General features: G+C 41.5%; 1 protein-coding gene across 4 annotated transcripts in view; it reads left to right on the forward strand.

Annotated features, from left to right (window-relative positions):
- Window positions 1-18,453, forward strand: part of GRM7 (glutamate metabotropic receptor 7) — a 308,790-nt gene that overhangs the window by 104,290 nt on the left and 186,047 nt on the right. The window lies entirely within an intron of this gene.

The raw sequence follows: 18,453 nt of genomic DNA on the forward strand, positions 1-18,453 counted from the left end.
AGTTCTACAGCTTGCTTTCCCATTCTGGTACAAAACAGAGAGGAGACCTGTCTTGAAGGTGTGACTGCTGTGTCGGTGTGCTCCTACCCCCGTAACTTATTCTTCAGGGTAAATAGTTCTTCATTTCCCCAGAGATGCCAGAACGTAGGAGGACTTTAGATTGGTACGTCAGGGAACAGAGGTGTAAATCCATGGCAAGCTGATTTGCAAACCAGAATCATAAAGGTGTGGAAACTGAGATATCTAAAGTTGACTCCTGTGCTGGTAAGGAAAAATAAGCAAATGATGTCGTTTGTTGTCGGTGATGTGTGCAAGGCCCATTTCCAGAAGCCTTCAATGATACATCCTCATGAGGAACCCATCATCATTGCACAAAAATAAGCTCTATTGTATTCCAAAAACAATTTTGCAGATCTCCCACCCTGTAACTGCCCTGGCATGGCATTAAATAAAAACAGCACAACACAATCCACGATTCACTTGCTGAATCACATAAATCACCAGCCAGATTAGTGAGTGCATGAAATGAAAGGACTGGGACGGGACAGACGTTGCTCCGAAGTAGCCATCAGAGGTTTCCATCTCCGTGGCTTTTGCAAAGCTGGTTCCACAGCATACGCTCTGCTTTTGGAAATTGCCTGTACTACCTGCCAGGCAGAGCGTCATCTCGCTCCCAGACTGATGGATCGCTCTTGGCAGCATAATCCAAGGAGTGAGCAGGGAAAGCAGCTGCACTTAAAAGAAAAGGGCTTTAGAGAGGGGAATCCAGAATTGTTTCATTATGTTGATATCACAGAAGGAACCTATATTTGCATAAATTTGTCTGTTCATTGAAATGCATATTTATGTGGTATTAAAGAAAATGGGGTTGGATTTAATACTGCAGGAATTGACAAATGCTGGTGTTCATTATAATTTAAAATTGACTTTATTTGCAAATATCTACTGTTGCAAAATCATACCAGAAATGTGTTCTCTATGTCAAGGACAAACTCTAGCTGAATAATACTGTATCATTTTATAGACCTTCTGTAGAATTAAATTAATGGTAGGAGCTGTTCATGTAGTCAACATGTAATTCAATGTCCTTCATAAAAAAGTAAAGCATAAAACTGAAAGAATACCCTGCTTAAAACAGCTTTGCATGGAGGGTGATACAGGTCACGCCTACAAGATTAAGACACTATCGGGGATAGCACGTGAACTTTCTTTCACAGACGCAGCCTGCCTTGTCTGGAAACGGGAATAATCCAATCCCCGGTGCTGCCTCCAGTTCAGTACAGCTGCTTTTTCTTCTTAGGGCTGCACTGAATTTTTTTGTATGTGACAGAGATAAAGCTTAGGTGAAGTTCTGAGGGGATTTAATACCTGTCAACAAGTTCCCTGGGTTTTTTAAAACGCTGGGCAGTGTAAGAAGATCCTCTTGTCTAGATATTTAATGGAGCAGTGCTGCCTGGAGATAGAGGTCCTGGCCTTGATATCCCCTACAGAGAAATGGCACCTTGTGCCCCGACTTTGGGGACTGATTGTGACCATCTCCCCAGTGCTGTTTTGGGGGTTCACACTGCAATGGGATTTGCTAATGTTTTGGGGGAGATGGCGTTTTGGGGTTGCTTTCCTGGTGCCTGATGTGGCTCTGTCTCCTTGGGGACATTTTATGCAAAAAAAATTATTAACTAGGCTGTCAGGCAATTGCTGTAATATCAGGGTTTGGAAAGAGCCTCCTGAAGAAGCAATAAGCAGCAATAATTTTAGTGACTCATGGCTGTGGTGTAGTTAGTACCTCCTTGATCTACCTATTTAAAAACATTTGAGTGGTCAAGAGCCACGTGTCTGAATGCTTGAAATGAACAGTCCTCTCTAATGAGGAACAGAAAGGACAGGAGGCTTCACAAGATAGAGAAGTATTACCAAGATCGTTTCACTTCAGGCATTAAATATATTTGAATGGGTCCGAATGTACGTGGCCTGAGCTATCTAATTATGCACTATCTTTGCAAAAGCAGGAAAGCATGGCAATGCATGCCATGAAGGGACAGGGAGGAAGGGATGGGGGACACACTTGTGATGGTCCTGTCACTGCCATGTGAGTAGATCAACATGGTGCTTGGGTGCCAGTCAAAACTCATGCTAATTAAAAAACTTATGCTAGAAGCAACAGAAATGCAACAGCAGTGGGAGGAAGTTTTTTCCTTAGTCAAAATATCCAGTTCTTCTGGAAATCAGGGAATTACCTCTTCTTCCCAACTCGAAGAGCACAGTCAGCATATCCCTGCAGGATTGTGGGGAGGATGGAGGGCAGGAGAGGAGTTTAAGTAGTAAGGCATAGCTCATTTTCCAGTTAGCTAAAGCATGTGATGCTCATCAAGAGGAATTGTGCTATGCTTAAAGTGTTGTTCATTTAATTTCTGTGTTCAGACTTTGGCCTTGCTCAGGGTTTGTGTGCTGCATGGATTGCCACAGCTGCCTGCTCACAGCAGACACCAGAACCCAGCACTGCTGCAGAAACACCGCGTCTGTGTGCACCCAGACTCACTACTCCCTACCCCAGGAGCTCAGCATGCAATTAAATACATAAACGAAGCAGTGGCATGATAAGTTCTGTATGCTGGTGCAAATGAGGGAATGCAATAGGTGCATATATAGCTCCAAGATTTTTCAGTCCTGGCTTCTTCATGCTACCTGGCTGTGATGAGACAATACAGCGCTGGCTGCTGTTAGAGAGCTCTTCTGGCTGTTGGGATTGCAGAGCTGGGGTGAATCCTGCTCCCCCGACACCCTTTTGACAAGCAGAACAGAGTTGGGAGAGGTGTCAGAGCAGAGGTCCTCGTGTCCATCCTCCCCCATGGGGCCCCTGAGGACCATGAGCATCTGCCAGGAGCAGAGGTAATTAGTCAAAGTTTGAGACACACCAGCAATAAGCAGTCATTGTTAGCTCTCAGACAATTGCCTTGTATCTCATAATCAGTGTATTTTGGCAGAAAGGAAGATTTAGTCCATAGGTACCAGCAGATGTTTGGCCTCAAATCTGTAGTTAGCTAATTATCCTAAATCCAGTGTTTTATCCAAACTTGTTTCTGATTCAGTCAGGATCTTAGGAATGGTGAGGATGAGCAGAGAGTGTTATCCTTCGTTTTCAAATATGCTTTAGCATATAAAGACTTTGCTTGATCCTTTGAGTTAATAATTCTTCACAAAGTGACTTTTATTATGAGTACTTCAGGTGAGTTTGAATATGTCATTGTGGCAGGAGATGAAGATTTGAAACATGCTCTGCAGTCTGTGGGATTAATAAATTAGGGGAATGGCCTAATTATAGAAAATCTAAAGGACAATTTCAGATTATTAATGAAACTACTGAATACTTGAACCTCAAAGATTAATTCATCTTTGATTTTTTTAAAAGATTAATCTGTACCAGAAGGTTAATTGCTATCTGTAAGAAATATATATATTGAGTTGTTAGCAAAAGACCACTTGAATGCCTCCTAACAGATAAATGAAACATCTAGTATACATTTATTAATCTTTTTCTCTCTGAAACCCGCCCATTTTCACAAATGAGTATACTGGCTGCTTTGCTTGTGGAGATTCTGATGCTTGCTCCACAGACTGCAGCACAAACTGTGTAAGGAAGGGGATGCCCAGATCTGAAAAGCTGTATGTCTGCTACCTTCACCTCTTTCTTCTGCCTTTCCATAGCTCCCTTGTCCAATTTCATCTCAGAAATAAGTGTTTCCGCTTAGCAGGGCTGATTTTGAACACTGTTCTACTTGTTTGTGCAAACTACACCTGTTGTATTGTACAGAGCAGCGTGTCAGTGATACAGTGTTTTAATCCACAAAGAATTAGTTTAGATGGTGATGTTCTCAACCATTTGGAAGGACCGGAGATGAAAAATTCTGGAAAAGCATGCCTCCTTTCTCTGTATACTAAAGACATGACAAGAAGGAATTAAAGCCCTCGTAACAGTGTGCTGATATGATTATACATACTGAAGTTTCTTCTGAAGACTTTTAGTTGTGGTGTTGGATTTTTTAAAAGGCTATCATCACCCTGACAGAAAAAAAAAAAGGGCAGAATAAACTTTAATCCACGTTAACATAGGAAGCACAACACTTGTGATAGTCTCTTTATCTTCTTTTCTCCTTTTTTTTTGCTGGAGACTTTTTTGAAATACTCATTTCTTTAATTCTTCTGTCTCCATGATCCTCGAGTGCTGCGCAGACATCTGTTACATAAGGTTGAGAACATCTGCATGCAGCAGGGACGGCCTAGATGCACATGCTGCACGAGCTGAATTTGCTCAGAAAGAAGAAGAAACATTAAAAAACATTCATTGGTAGGGCAAAGAAGAGACCCTTGAAATTTTGAATCCTTCTCCTTACACTCATAAGTAGATTTTTTTTTTTCCAGCAGTGATACTCAACAGTATTTCTTTACTAACCCTCAATAGAAACTCAAATTTCTTTTTCACCTTTTTTTTCCCAGCTTTTTACTTGCTAGTAAAACCTGTATGTGTACACACACATACATGCCTATGAGAGACACATTGCCCTTAGGCCTAGCAAGTGGCACTCCACCAAAATCAGATGAACCACTTCTTTGCATCCTGTTATAATCTGTGCATTAATTAGTATTATCTCCTAATGCATTGGTTTCTTTACAAATTCGCTACGTGCAAGGAAGTACCTCCTACAGAAATTATTTCTATGGCTTTGTTATCCATAGCAAAGACTGTTTTAAACCATTTTATTCACCTAAATGTGAAAATATGACAGCTTTTCCTAAAGCCTTGATATTTGTTTTCTACACTGAGTTGTGTTTCTAAAAAGATCTGAATCTTTTGGTTCGGGTTTTGGTGATCTGCATCATCTCATGATACCTTCTGTGAAATCCTCAGTGTGGTATATCGTACTATGGTGCTCTAATTCAGTACTCATCTTCTGTGGAAGCTGACAATGTTAAAAGCCAAGAGCTGCTGTATCATCTCTCAGGGATTCACACAGCGTTTTTTAGACTCCTGTAGGTCTCTTCAACTGCCTGCTATGATCCTGAATCTGCATTTTTGAAATAGAACTTAATTTTTATGCTGTCTGTTGGGAATTCCATTAGCGCAAATTAGTGCTGGATGACACGAGAGAGTTAAATCATTGCTACAAGGGAGTTGTACAACTGTGTTTTAAGAAGGGAGAGGAGACTATTCTGTCTCCATATCTCAAACAGAGTACTGATTCCTATTGCCAAGTAAAAAATCCTGATTATTTTTGGTCTTATATTCTAACGTTAATGAAACATCTTTCTTTCTTTCTTGATCCATTAAAGCCCTGTTGAATGGGTTTAGAATACTCATTACAGGGAGCAGTCACTTTACAGAATAACCCAAGGTTAAAAGAAACCCAAAAATAAGAAAGGAAGGTGAAAGAAGTTAGTGACTGCACTGTGATGCACTGTGGTGGGAAAGATTGCATTGGCTGTGTTAAAAAATAACAAATACTTACAGTTTATTTTGCTCCTAGAAGGTGTTTTGGATGGCATTTAGGGTTTAATGGCATACTTCTGATAGTGGAAAAGAAAAAACAAAGCATGTCTCTGCGAAGTTACTTGTTGTGTATGGTCTATGCTGCTGAAGCTTTTTTTTAATAACTTATGAGAAGTGATGTTGTTTAGGGGAGTGAATGGGTGATGTCCTTGAGGTGATGATTGGACTTCTGGCTTCCCTGTGATATTGGGTGAAACTAATTAGGTGTCTGGCTTAGATGTTGAGAAACACTCTAGGCACCTGCCTGTATTTTTAGGTTATCAAAACATGAATGCAATCTTCACCTCTTTAGTGAGGCATCTTCCTACCTAAAACATAACAGATGTCCCAAGTTAGTTGGCTCTGTTCCCTGTGCAGTAACAAAGAGTGATGAGATCTGAGCTGCCCTTTTGAAACACCTATTTCTTTCTCTTGACTACGCAGGGAGTGTAGGCACTAAATGTCTCATTAAGAATTTGAATTAAAAAAAAACAACCCAACCAATCATTGGTATGTATGTGCTATAGGTATTTTCCTGTCTTTTGTCAGCATTGGAAGATAAATACCTGGTGTAGATTTATAGGGTTCTTAGGATATCATGCAGCAAAGCAGTGAAGCTGATGGTCATTAGGAATCATAGTCCCAACCCCCTGCCCTGGGCAGGGACACCTTCCACTAGCCCAGGTTGCCCAAAGCCCCGTCCAACCTGGCCTTGAACCCTTCCAGGGAGGGGGCAGCCACAGCTTCTCTGGGCAACCTGTGCCAGGGCCTCACCCCCCTCACAGGGAAGAATTTCTTCCTTACATCTAATCTAAATCTTCCCTCTGTCAGTTACCCCTCCTCCTATCCCTACCCCCCTGATGCAGAGTCCCTCCCCCTTTCCTGTAGCCCCTTTCAGTACTGGGAGGCCGCTCTAAGGTCTCCCCGGAGCCTTCTCTTCTCCAGGCTGAACACCCCCAACTCTCTCAGCCTGTCCTCACAGGGAGGTGCTCCAGTCCCCTGAGCATCTTTGTGGCCTCCTATGGACCTGCACGTGAAACACAGGGTTTGAATACGTACCTGAGAGCACTGCATCATCAGAAGCCTCTCTGCCCAAATAGTGTTAGATTTCTGTGGTGGAACTAGCAAGGGTCTGAGTAATTCCTCCTTCTCAAATAGAGTCGTGAAAAAAATCAATAAAATAGAGTTTAGGGAGAAGGAAAGTGGTAAAGATACGACATTATGATTACCTTTGCATCTGCTTACGTGAAATCCGAGACCAGTTCCATGCTGATACATGCAGAAACTTGCACTCTGTCATCCCGAGTGATCTCACACAGCTGGTTTCTCGGCAAAGTATTATTGGATAGCTGTAACAGGCTTCTGTCACGGTTGTAGCATAAGTCACTTTAATGATAAATATCTGCCTTTTTATGGCATTTATTGAACATTTGGAGATTGCATTTCAAGGACAGAATAAAATTCAAATAGACAGTTCTTGTTACTAAACAAATAACTGCCAGCATCTTTTAAAATGTTACCTCAAATTTAATAAAACTTTGTTTTCGTGGTTATGTGAAATGTATTATGTGGATCAGCTGAAAACAGGTGATTGGTAAGTCCTTGTTATTTCAAAGCAGAAAAATGTATTGTTGAGCCTTTATTTTTACCTGTAAAGTTGGATACCCCAGGGAATGCTCCTGCTTTTGCAGTGTGCATGCCCAATGATGCAGAAGTGAAGAAGTTGGTTTGATGCAGATTCAGTAAGTTATTCATCCCAATCCAGTTTGTTTCACTTGTTCTTTGGCAGGCTTTCTGAATCTCAAAGGTAGTATATTCCTCCTGTTGAAGATAGCAGTATGGAGCAGAATCAGAGAAGCAAGAGCATTTGTGTTCTGCATCCATCTTCTGCTGGGAAGAATAGAAATTTGCAAAAAACTAGTGGCGGAATATTAGGGGAATGGGCAAAAAGTATGTTAATGAGTATTAGAGAGCTTGAGGAGAAGGTCCTCTTTGGGGAAGAGTAGGGGGAAAGGAGAGAGTTCAGGTTTACTGAACAATAAAAGGAAGGAACAATTGTGTGAAAACAGCAAGAACGGATGAGGATTAGGAGAAGGAGATGAAAAGCCATAAAATGAAGGCTGACTAAAGTGACTGGGGTTGCAAAGACTGAGACCTGGCAGGGAAACAAGTATCTATAAATAAGGAAGAGTTGCCATAGAGAGTGGGTTAGACAATCACATTTGTTTCACCAAAAAAATTAATGATTTCAGAAACAGAATTGCCTTTGATTGTGAGAACCTAGAACTTCTGGAAGATAAGGTAGAAACTGTTTCCAAAGGCCCTTTTTTCTGCCAGAGGGCAGTGAAACCAGACTTCCTAGATGATTGCATCCGAGTGCATTTGCTCTTCACTACTCTCTTTTTCCTGCCTCTTAGCCTACCCGGGGGATGTAGAGCCTGTGAGTTCTGGCTCCCATGTCGCCTCCGCCTACAGTGCCTATTCCAGTGTGTGGTGCAAAGCGTCTTGTCAGTTTTCCTGAAGGAATAAAATGAATTTCATAAAAAACCTTCTGCAGAGGAAGCCCCTGCTGTCATTTTGATTTTCCCCATGGAAAATAGAAATATTGTGATTACTCTGAGATTTTCCCATGGGATATGTCTGTTTTGCAAAGTAGGATGAATTTGTTGGAACGTCATTTGGGACCAGCTCTAAATGCATTTCTGCATCTGAAGGGTAATATATAATCAAATGCAGTAAGTTATTCCAGTTTCTGTCACTGAAATCCTGCATCCCAGGAGGGAATACAAAATATTGCCTCATCTTGTACCTTCCATACTTCACAGTCCCTTTTCACTTTGTGCTAATGCAAAGAACAGCTTTCATAGCCATGGGGGAGTAGCAGCACATAAATAATTCTAAGATGCCTCTTCCATCACGCGCCCTCCCCGGCCTTCTTCATTTCTTATCCTTCCTCAGACAAGAGAGGATGACAAACGTCCTGAACCCTTCACACTCTTGGAAGATGGCTTTCGTGCATTGCTAGTCATCTTCCGGGCATGCCAAAAATACCCCCTGGTCTGTCTCCAAAGCTGTCTAAGCCTTCCTCAGAGCAGCTTTGTTGTGGGGAAAAAAAAAAAAAAATCAATGAGAGGAGAAAGTCTCTCTAACTGGGTATATGTACCCCGCTTTGCGTAGCTGGTAGTAAATTATGATCAATGGAGTTTATACTGTTTGCTTACATGTTCTTAGGAAAGTTATCTATCAAGACAGTGTTTGAAATACCTGGACTGTTTGCTCTAGTATATTCAGCAAGGTATCTGAACTGAAAATATGAATTGCAATATGGCATTTTAAGTGCTTTACACATATAGTCAGGATATTGGGAAGATATATATATACAGTTTATATTGCAGGCTGTTCTATTTCCTTTCCCTTTGGTGTTTCAAGATTCATATATTTTCAATCTGTAAGGAATCAGGAGGACATCTAGCTTGCTGTCATAACAGAGACTATTGGCATTATTGTAACACTTTACCAATACTCATTATATAAACAAAAAGCTACTGGTGACAATACCCCTCCCTCTTTCCAGGCAGGTGCCTCAGCTGGTCCTGTATCATGCGATGCTGTGGGTGTTTACACCAGCACATGTAACCTGCCATGCCAGCAGAAAATCTCCCAGTGCTTTCAGTATTCTCTGTTCGCATCATTTTGGGCCTGTTAATAACAAAAAGTTGGTGAAAAAGCAAACTATTCAATTATTTTATTATCAAAAAAGAACTTAGTGTATTTCATTGTGTAAACACGGAGATGAAACAGATTAAACTTCGGGTAATAGAAAGGCAACTTGAAAATGCAGGCGTTTATTTGAAATTTGAATTGGATTTTATGCTGACGCGGGATGCTGCAATAAGTACTGAAGCTGTCTCCTGACTCATGATAAATGGCCACACTTCACTGGGTTATTGTTTGTTTGGGAGAGCCCAAGTATGACAAAGAGCAGGCATCCGTAGTCTACATTTGCTTTTAAAATGAGATGTTCTGCTTAAGGTTAGACACAGACATTGCCTTTGCTGTCCGTGAAACGTGATCGCTTGCAGGGTCCCACTGGTGCTCCAGCTCTGCTCCCCAGTGAGCTTGTCACCCTCCTTTAGGCAAACGCAGCCTGATGTCAGGTTTAACGGAGGCGGGGAAGAGCGGTTCAGGGCTTGTCGTGCTGCTCTGCTCACCCGTGAGCCCAGGGCTGGGAGCTGTTCTGATCAACCATTTCCCTGTGCTGTGCTCAAGCTCTGACATGTCGGTATGTCTGGGTGCTGTGAGTGCCACACGGTTATGATGACAGTGCTGGGTGAGCCTGTTCTTGGGGTACCAGCACACTGCTGCCAAAGGCCTGGCTCCTGGATAAGGGAAAGTGGCTTCCTATGGAAATTAAAAAGTAAAAGTGTTTCAGGTAGCTGCTTCACAATGGAAGTCTTTATCCAGGTGTGAAAAATCTGGAAGTGGCTATCTCAGGCTACAATCAAGAAAACATTCTCTTTAGGCATCGGTTAAAGATAAATTATAATTTAATTCCCTGAATGTATTTTGTTTCTCCCTTTAATTTCACTAATCCACATGTCTGATCAACCCTTTAATTAACTCAGTTTATCTTATATCTGTATTTTGTTCCTTTTCCAGGCGAATATTTTTTTTCCTTCAAATCTCTTTGTTCTCTTCTTCACAAGTATCCCCAGAGCTGTCCTTTGGTCCCACGCCTGCTGTGCTCATTCAGGCGCCCTCCAGGACAGGGCTGACGTTCTGGCAGAGCAGAGAGGAGGCAACCGTACCCCTGCTGAGCTCTGCTGTGCCTGCTGCTGCACAGCCTGGAGGAGAAGAGGTCTTCTCTCGTCTCTGCTGGCCTGGAGCTAGTCAAAAGTAGTTTTCTTCAGCAGGTGAAATCCTGGCTCTGCTGTAAAATGGTGTCTTCTCTGCCTAAACCTCACATTATGGCAGCAGTGGTATTACTGCGTGGGTGAAAAGACCATTTCAAAGCCCGTGGGACCAAGCCCAGTGTACTCTCAAGACGTGGCTGTACTGTTATGATTATTTCTAATGACTTGGCTTCCTCAAGACGAAGGCCCATGTTGAGCTGTCTTGATCAGAGCTTTCTAAGAGAGGTGTCCTCCGGTTAAGTTCACCAGCAAGTCAGGAAGCTGACTGTGAGCTTGCAATGCAGTAATCCCAAATATAGCAGCTTTTCTACTTAAAAAGTGAAGGATTTCACTTAAATGGGCATGTTTTAAGAAGAGTACAGGATGCAGATGTGAAACAGCAGGAAGCTTTTTTGACAGATTTTCATTGACTTTTCATTGCCGTTTATAAATTTCTTTTAAAGCCAGTTTTATATTCAGGCAAAGGAAAGTCTAGACAGATTGTCTAAAAACTTTTATTGGCTAATTAAGATTATACTGCTGGTTTATCACTGCTGGATAACATGTGGACTCTGGTTAAGAAATGGCCTTAATTTTTTGCAGCATGTGCCTTTTGCCAAGCTTTCTTCTATTATTCCTTGGGAGAACTTTTTTCATATCTGGCTATTTCAATGTCAAACCTGAATGCTACTTGAAATCTTATGTTTGGACATCAGAATTTATATGAAGGAACAAGGGTGCCTTGATTTTTTCCCAAAGTACTGAGCATTTGTGGCTTCCTTTCAAATTGATTGGAAATGCAAGTGCTCTATACGTACAGATATCAATCCAACCTTAAATAGTTGTGTCTCAACCTTGTGGCCTCACCATTCGTGTAGGGTGGGAGACTGACAATCCTGAGAAATGCAGCTCTGGTGCCATCATGCAGTAACCTGGTGACGTGTCTTATCAGAGGCAAAATCCCAGGAATCATGTTCCCGGAGGTAATACTGTTGACTTTGAGAAATAACTCATCTCTGGTCTGAACCAGCTGGTTTATCAAAGGAGAGAATTTATTTGCAAATTGGGGTGAGGCATGTTTTCTTTGGACACTTGTGTATCAAAATTGGTCTTATTTTGCAAGCTGAAACTGCATGATAAGAGCAGTGTCCTGTTTACCCTGAGCCAGGATGAATTTGAGCTTGGGTATTGCCAGTTTCAAGTTTTTACCTCTTGGTAATTCCCTGAACCAGTTCATTTCTTGTGTTCTTCATTCTTAGGAAAGCTCAACATATTCATTACAGCCAGAACAGATTTCAAACCTCCAATTACTGTAATCAAATAACTTTTATTTATTAACATCAGGAGGGAAGACAGAGAAGCAGCATCACAAAATTGCAGCCAAGGTCTATAGTACACAAACTGTTCCTTGAAATAAACATCTTTTGAAAAATCTCTACAGCTCTAAGAAAGTCTAGCCCCTCTCTAGGTTCTTCACACTTAGATGCCCTACAATGCCACCGTTCTGTAAGATGAACTAAAAAAGCAATTAGCACTTTCGAGTGCTTTGCAAAATTTTATTAGTCTTCTGCCTCTTGAGGCTCTAGCAAATAATGCTGTTTCACTCGAGGTTTCTTTGATGCATTTTTTTTTTCCTCAGTCTTTTCCAAGAACAAATACGAGAGCTGGAGTTACAGTACAATCAATCCAGCAATTTGCAATCCTTCTTCTTGACAACTTCAAAACTCATTAAAAGCACCACCTCTTTTTAAAGCCAGCACCATGTTCTTTTTCTGCTTTCTTCTTTTTGTCTTCCTTACATTTGTGTTACTGCCTCCCAGATTCTGGACCAAGGGCAGCAGGAACCTTGGTGTCCAAGAGAGTCATTCACTTAATTTGAGAAGAAATACATCTTCTAGACTATCTTAGCCATTTCCTCAGATTTCACTGGGAAGCAGGGAAAAATCATTTGCACTCTAGAATTGAAAAAAAAAACCAAAACCAAACAAAGGCCGGTTACTTGCAGTGGGAGAGACTGTGCAGTTGCTGTAGCTTGGGACTGTGCTGCACCTCTCTTTTGTAGAAATTTTGCTTTGGAGAAGTGCAATTTTTAAGTTCTTTGTTTTGTTTTTTTTTTTCCTTCTCCAGGGTTAATCATCCATTAAAGAGCCTTATTATTTGTGCAAGGCCCTTGGTGGTGCCAAGTTGAAATGCCCAGACCTGAGGGTCACGGGAGATGACCAGGAGCAAAATGAACCCTAGCGTGTATCTACAGCTCTCACTCGGGTTATGAATCACTTATGAATATTTATGGCTTGTACAAGTAACCTGTTGGCCACCAATTGCCCCATGCCTGCCTGTGCAGGAGCAGGTGCTGACATGGCCTTGGCAGTCCCCAGCACTGCTGACACTTCCAAGAAGAGCTTCAGACCCAGATTTTGCCACTTTATTAATGTTGAGCAAGGTGGTTGTTTGGTGCTAAAGATGTCTGCTCTGTGCCAGTGAGCGGGAGCAGACTATGGCCTTGAGTAAAATAATGACTAAATCCAAAGATAATCATCTTTTGGTGGAATCTATTTTATTATATTTTATTAATCTCTGTTTCTGAGCATTCCCAAGCTCAGCGAGTGCTACTGCTTGGCAGCACACCCTGCAGTGAGTGGAGAGCTGCAGCGGTGGTCGGCATATGCAACTCTTCTCCCTGGTTTCAGCCCTGCATTGCACATAAAGAAAACAAGATAACATGTTTTGCAGTTGCTCTTTGATTTCCCTGAGAAATTTCAACAACCTCCCTGCCATGAAAAATAAAGCACAGTCTTTTTATCGTTTTCCAAATTCAAGCAGGTTTCAAAGCAAAACCTAGGTAGTTTTGTCAGCTTCAGAAAGCCTTTCTTAAAGCAGAATGCTATTGATTAAGCTCTAATGACATCTTTTTCTTAAAAAGAAGCCAAGAATCATAAACATTAAAGATAGGAAAGATGTAATTTGTATGTCATTAGTACTTAAGCTGCTTTTCTCTTTAGTACATGAATGTGCACAGGTGTATTAGCAGCTGGGTTTGAATATAGGATTTTTCCTGCCCCATCCTCTATCAAAAATGGTTGAAAACATCTGGTATTGAAAGCTTATTTGCAGATATATCCTCTGCTCGTTTAAGCAGTTGTGTCACGAATTGATCCACGAGGAGCACTCTCTCTCTTTTTTAACCAGCCAATCTATATATATAATGTTGCTTGTGATGGCAAATCCATATAAGAAAATCTGTTCCTAGTTCAGGTCTTGATCCCACTGTGGGTCCTGCAGGCGGAGGGCTGCACCTGCAGGCTGAATGGTGGTGGCTGAACCAGCCGAGGGCATAGGGGCTGCTGGGGGACCCCCGACATGGCTGTGGGACTGCTTGGGCACCAGCAGGTATAAATCACTGGTCTCTGCTGCTGCTTCTCCAGTAGGTCAGGAGCTGGCTCAGTGCTCTTGTCTGTGGTCTTCAGGGTCTCTTTAAGGGATTTGCCTCCAATTTAGCTTTCAATTTTAAGTAGAAAGCATACAATTATATAGATTTAAAGCTTCCCTTCCTCTCCGCTCCAGAAGTAAAGATGTCTTCTGAGGTGGATTACGTTATCCTGTATTTCAAGAATATCTCTGCAGTGTAATGTGTATTAGATATGGCTTGGAGTTCCTGCAGGAGACCCCTAAATGTGCTGCTTGTGTGGGACAGAGATGACAGCTGTGATTCACAAATGATGCATATCTTGGCCTTGTCTGTAAAATGAGTGGTAGTCAAGAGATGGAAAAAGGAAAAAAAAAAATCACACTTTTCCCTAGGTATGTTTGTTACTGAAACACAGATGGTTACTAATTTCTTTTCCAAGGTTAACAGGCATGCTTTGTCTGTAGGTTTGTTTACTGTGGTACAGAATTTCAGTGTTCTAAATTAGAGGGAAGAGCATTACTGGGGAATTAATCTAACAAAAGTGCTTGACAGCTCCAAATATGCAAATAAAGTCATATAAAAGAAACCAAAGATTTGGAGACAGGATCGGAAAAGTGCAAAATCTTAAATATTCAAAGACAAAGTTATATGAGAATGACAAGATCAGACAAAGAGTCACGTTATTTTAACTAAGAGCCGTATTTAGAACAGGCTGGAAGAACATTTTCTGGGTAGCTAAGTCTGTCTAAGTGAGAAAAATGAATTACCCTCTCAACTTCTCCTTTTCATGATCCAATGTGTGGACTTGGGGAAATGGTTTTAGAACAAAGATCAGCACTGTCATTACGTCAATATGACTTACTGTAAAGTGTTGGGCACTGTGGCTGGAGACGGAAAGGTTGCCAGGCTAAATTAATTAGAGGAAAAGCATGAAGAGTAATTGGCTCATAGATGTGTTCCCTGGCATTCTAGCACATAAGAAAGTCTGCAGTTGTCAAAGTGTGTATCATACTTGTGAAAAACATCTTTCAGTTCCGTGGATAACCTTTGAACTTCATTAAAGATAGTTTTATGAATAAAGGATACCATGGGTCTTTGAAATAATATGTTTCCATTTGCAAATTGCAGCAGCTGACACCGAGTCAATAAAGGTAATATGTGATGGTGTCTTAAAGATTAATAGAAAATAGAAGAGTGCCTTGCACATCTCTTACAAATGTGTAAGTTTTTAGTCTATCTGTACTTTTCAAGAGGCAAATTAATTAGATTGTAAAATTTATAATTTTCCATGGAAAGAGGGTGAGCATGACGCTTCCCAGCACTTCACCAGGAAGCACACAAAATGTCAAAGGAAGAGCAAACTGTGTAAGTGTTCTGTGCTGTGGTTACAGGTGTATTCATGGTACATATCCCCCAGTGTGAACAGTCTTTACAGCAGGAGTCCATACATGATCAGACCTGCCCATTGAGCTGTAGCCCCTCCTTTCACATGTTCAGTTGATGCGAAAAAAGAACCAAATATTTTGTAACTGTTTGTGGGATTAAGAGTATTTGGTGGAGGGTAGGAGTAAGAAGGGAGACTGGCTGTGTTCCAGGCCAGCTTGTAGCTGTTCATGCTGCAAGTTGCCCATTCCCGGGCACATCTTTCTGCCCATGTGGAGGGTGGTAGGCAGGAGTGCTCTCGGGCAGCAAAGCAAGGCCAGTGTCTGCTCTGGACTTCACCAGGAATAAATCCGGCCTACCTTGTTAATGAGTCTGTGTCCCATGGGCATGTAATTTGGTGTACCATCAGCACTCCAGAACATCAATTGATTGTGGCAAACCAGACAAAAAGGAGATACATTAGTTAGGGGGATGAAGGAGATGATAGACAGTGACATACAAAGCTCTGAGTCTGATTGGATTTTACGCAGAGCAATGCATGGTATTGCTCCCATCGCTCCTGCCAGACACAGTTTCTTAAAATAGTTTAAAGAGAGTTTTAGGAAGAGAGACAGCATCGTCAGAAAGGATCCTTCTTGCCAAAACCAGGGATAATACAGAGACGCTTGAGGAGGAAAGGTAGGTGTGATGTGGGGCTTCCCTTCTTCATCAGGGAAGTGATGGGGCCAGATCCTTAAAAGAGAAGGAGAGCTTGAAGCTAAAGCAAATTGGAAATGAAGCAAGTGAACAGATTGATTTAGTCAGTGAGGCAGGTTATTTAATGATGGCCTTTCAATTTAACTGGAGGGGGCTGAGCGAGGAGTAATGCTGACGCCAGTGGTAATGGCCCCTCTTCTGCATCATTTCCAGATCATCATTAACAGGCGTTTGCCACTCTGTGGTTTTCTTTCTCTTTGTATTCCTGCTTGAACTACAACATATGGCACAGTCATTGATCTTGCGGTCATTTTAATTTGAATTGTTTGCTGTCAATTGTAGCATTAGCTCTTCTTCAGCCAACAGAAACATATATTCTTATATTTGTATTCTGACTGTCCTTAGGAAGACCGAATGCTTCTCAGAATTGATTCAAGTAAAGAATCCCACTGTGATTTTAGATAACAAATTTTAAGGCCTCATTAGTGACATTCAGGAATACTAATTTTATTTGCATGTCTGTGAGGAATTACGTAAGATAAAAACCAACATCTGAACAAAGATCTCTATTTTAGAAAGGTCTTACTATTTTTGATATAAACATACACATGTGAAAGAAAAAGCAATGTCTTCCCTTCCAGTCACACATGTATTTTTTTAATATCCTGTTAAGTGTAAAGAGGAAAGAATTAATACCATTTAAGTCAAAGCGATTCTTCTTCCCCCGCCATTTAAGTCATCAGTGCACCATTTGCAATGTCTTCATTTTGCAGTGTCAGCCTCAGGGTTTCTCATCTTGCTTCTCAGGCTCCAGCATCACACAACCTAAAACTGTGTGGGTGTCTAGGTGTGTGTATGTATGTATATATATATATATTTATATGATCTCATTCATGACTTAATGCATCACTTCCTCTGTGATGTGAATGGGCACTAGTACACCTGTCTGAGAGACTGAGAAATAAGACAAAGGAGGAGAATGATTTTCTCAGAATGTCACTAAGAGCATTTGGCTGGTAAAGAATTTGAATTTAGCTGTCCCAAATTTTTTTCTAAACTGCAGTAACACAGGCTGGAAAAGCTTACGGCTTGTAAGTTTAAGACAAGAAATCTCTCACTGATGAAATTCATTATAAAAAAATATGCAAAATCTTACAAGAGGTTAAAATGCAGAGGAAGCTGGGTCTGAGATGCAGTGCAGGAGTCGGTGTCGTGCAGGTGGTGGAGCAGGGGCAGCGGTAGAGTTACAGCCTGGGCTGAGCCAGCAGCATCCCCTGCCTTGCTGCCAGCTGGTACCTCCAGGTGCTCAGGCAAAGTGGGGGTGTTTCTGCACAGCACCACGGGGCGCAGGCAAACCCTGAGCATTTGTGTTGCAGTTCCAAGACTCCGGTGAGGCCAAGATAGCAGCTGCCATTTGCTGTGCAGTAGTACCCAGGCAGCCCAGCACGCATGCTGGCCCGGTGGGACAGTGTCCTGGGGGATGGTGTCCTGAGGGATGGTGCCCTGAGGGATGATGCCCTGCATCCCCTGGAGCAGGGAGGGCCCAGGGAGCAGCACGCTGCAGCGCGGGGCTGCCAAGTCCTACTGATTTACAATAAGGTATTTTTTAAATGGCTCTTACACGCCTGCGTAACTTAGCTGGGGACATTCAACTCAGTTTCTTTTCTGCTCTGTCCAGGGGAATATCTTTTTTTGTTCAGGGCAAAATTCCAGCTCTTGGAGCCATTCAAGAGACTTCTAATCTTATTATAGTGGAATGGTCAAAATTTTCTTTGTGAGTCTTTAAACATCTTTATCAAACGTAAATGTCTCATTGCTTTGGCAGCTGATGTTTTTCTTGAAAAATAAACTTTTCTATACAAATGTCATAATTTCAGTGAGATAAACCATTTGATTCTCTCAGTTTGTTTTCTGAGCTTCCAGACCCAAATCAATTACCTTCAAAGGGAAGCTGTTTGGTCATCAGTTAAGATATAATACATTACTCATTTCCATATTATTTAAATAAAATTTTATTATACCATTGTCTTTTGTATTGATGCATTCTTGTTAACAATTTTTATGTCAACATTCAGGGACTCACGTTTTCTATAAAGATAAGGAAATACACTAACAGCAGTGTAGAACTTGATCAAATGTTGAAATATATGAACAGGAAAAGGAACAAGATTAACATCTGATATTTGGGTTTTTCATGTCCCTTTTGGTGTTTCTCCAAAGTTCCCATAGGTAGTTTCTGTTTTGCTTGTAACTAAACCTTCCATCTCCATTGATCCAAATCTTCTGTGTATGTTAAAAAGCCCCAGTCACTGGGAGAAGGATTCCAACACTGGGAACAACGTGCTGCTGATGAAAAGATAAATGTGTACTTGCTCTTGATATAGAATGGGTTTTGTATTTGTTCTATATGCAAACATTTTTGTGTTTGGCTATCGCAGTGACACTATGTATAAACCCAAACTGCCTAAACAGGACATTGCTGTTACAGTTAGGGCTGCGACGTTGCCCTGAGAGCTGGGCTGCATATGGCAGGTGGATGCACGTCGGGGAAG

Source organism: Athene noctua, chromosome 10, assembly GCF_965140245.1.
Source record: "Athene noctua chromosome 10, bAthNoc1.hap1.1, whole genome shotgun sequence".
NCBI classification, from domain to species: Eukaryota; Metazoa; Chordata; class Aves; order Strigiformes; family Strigidae; genus Athene; species Athene noctua.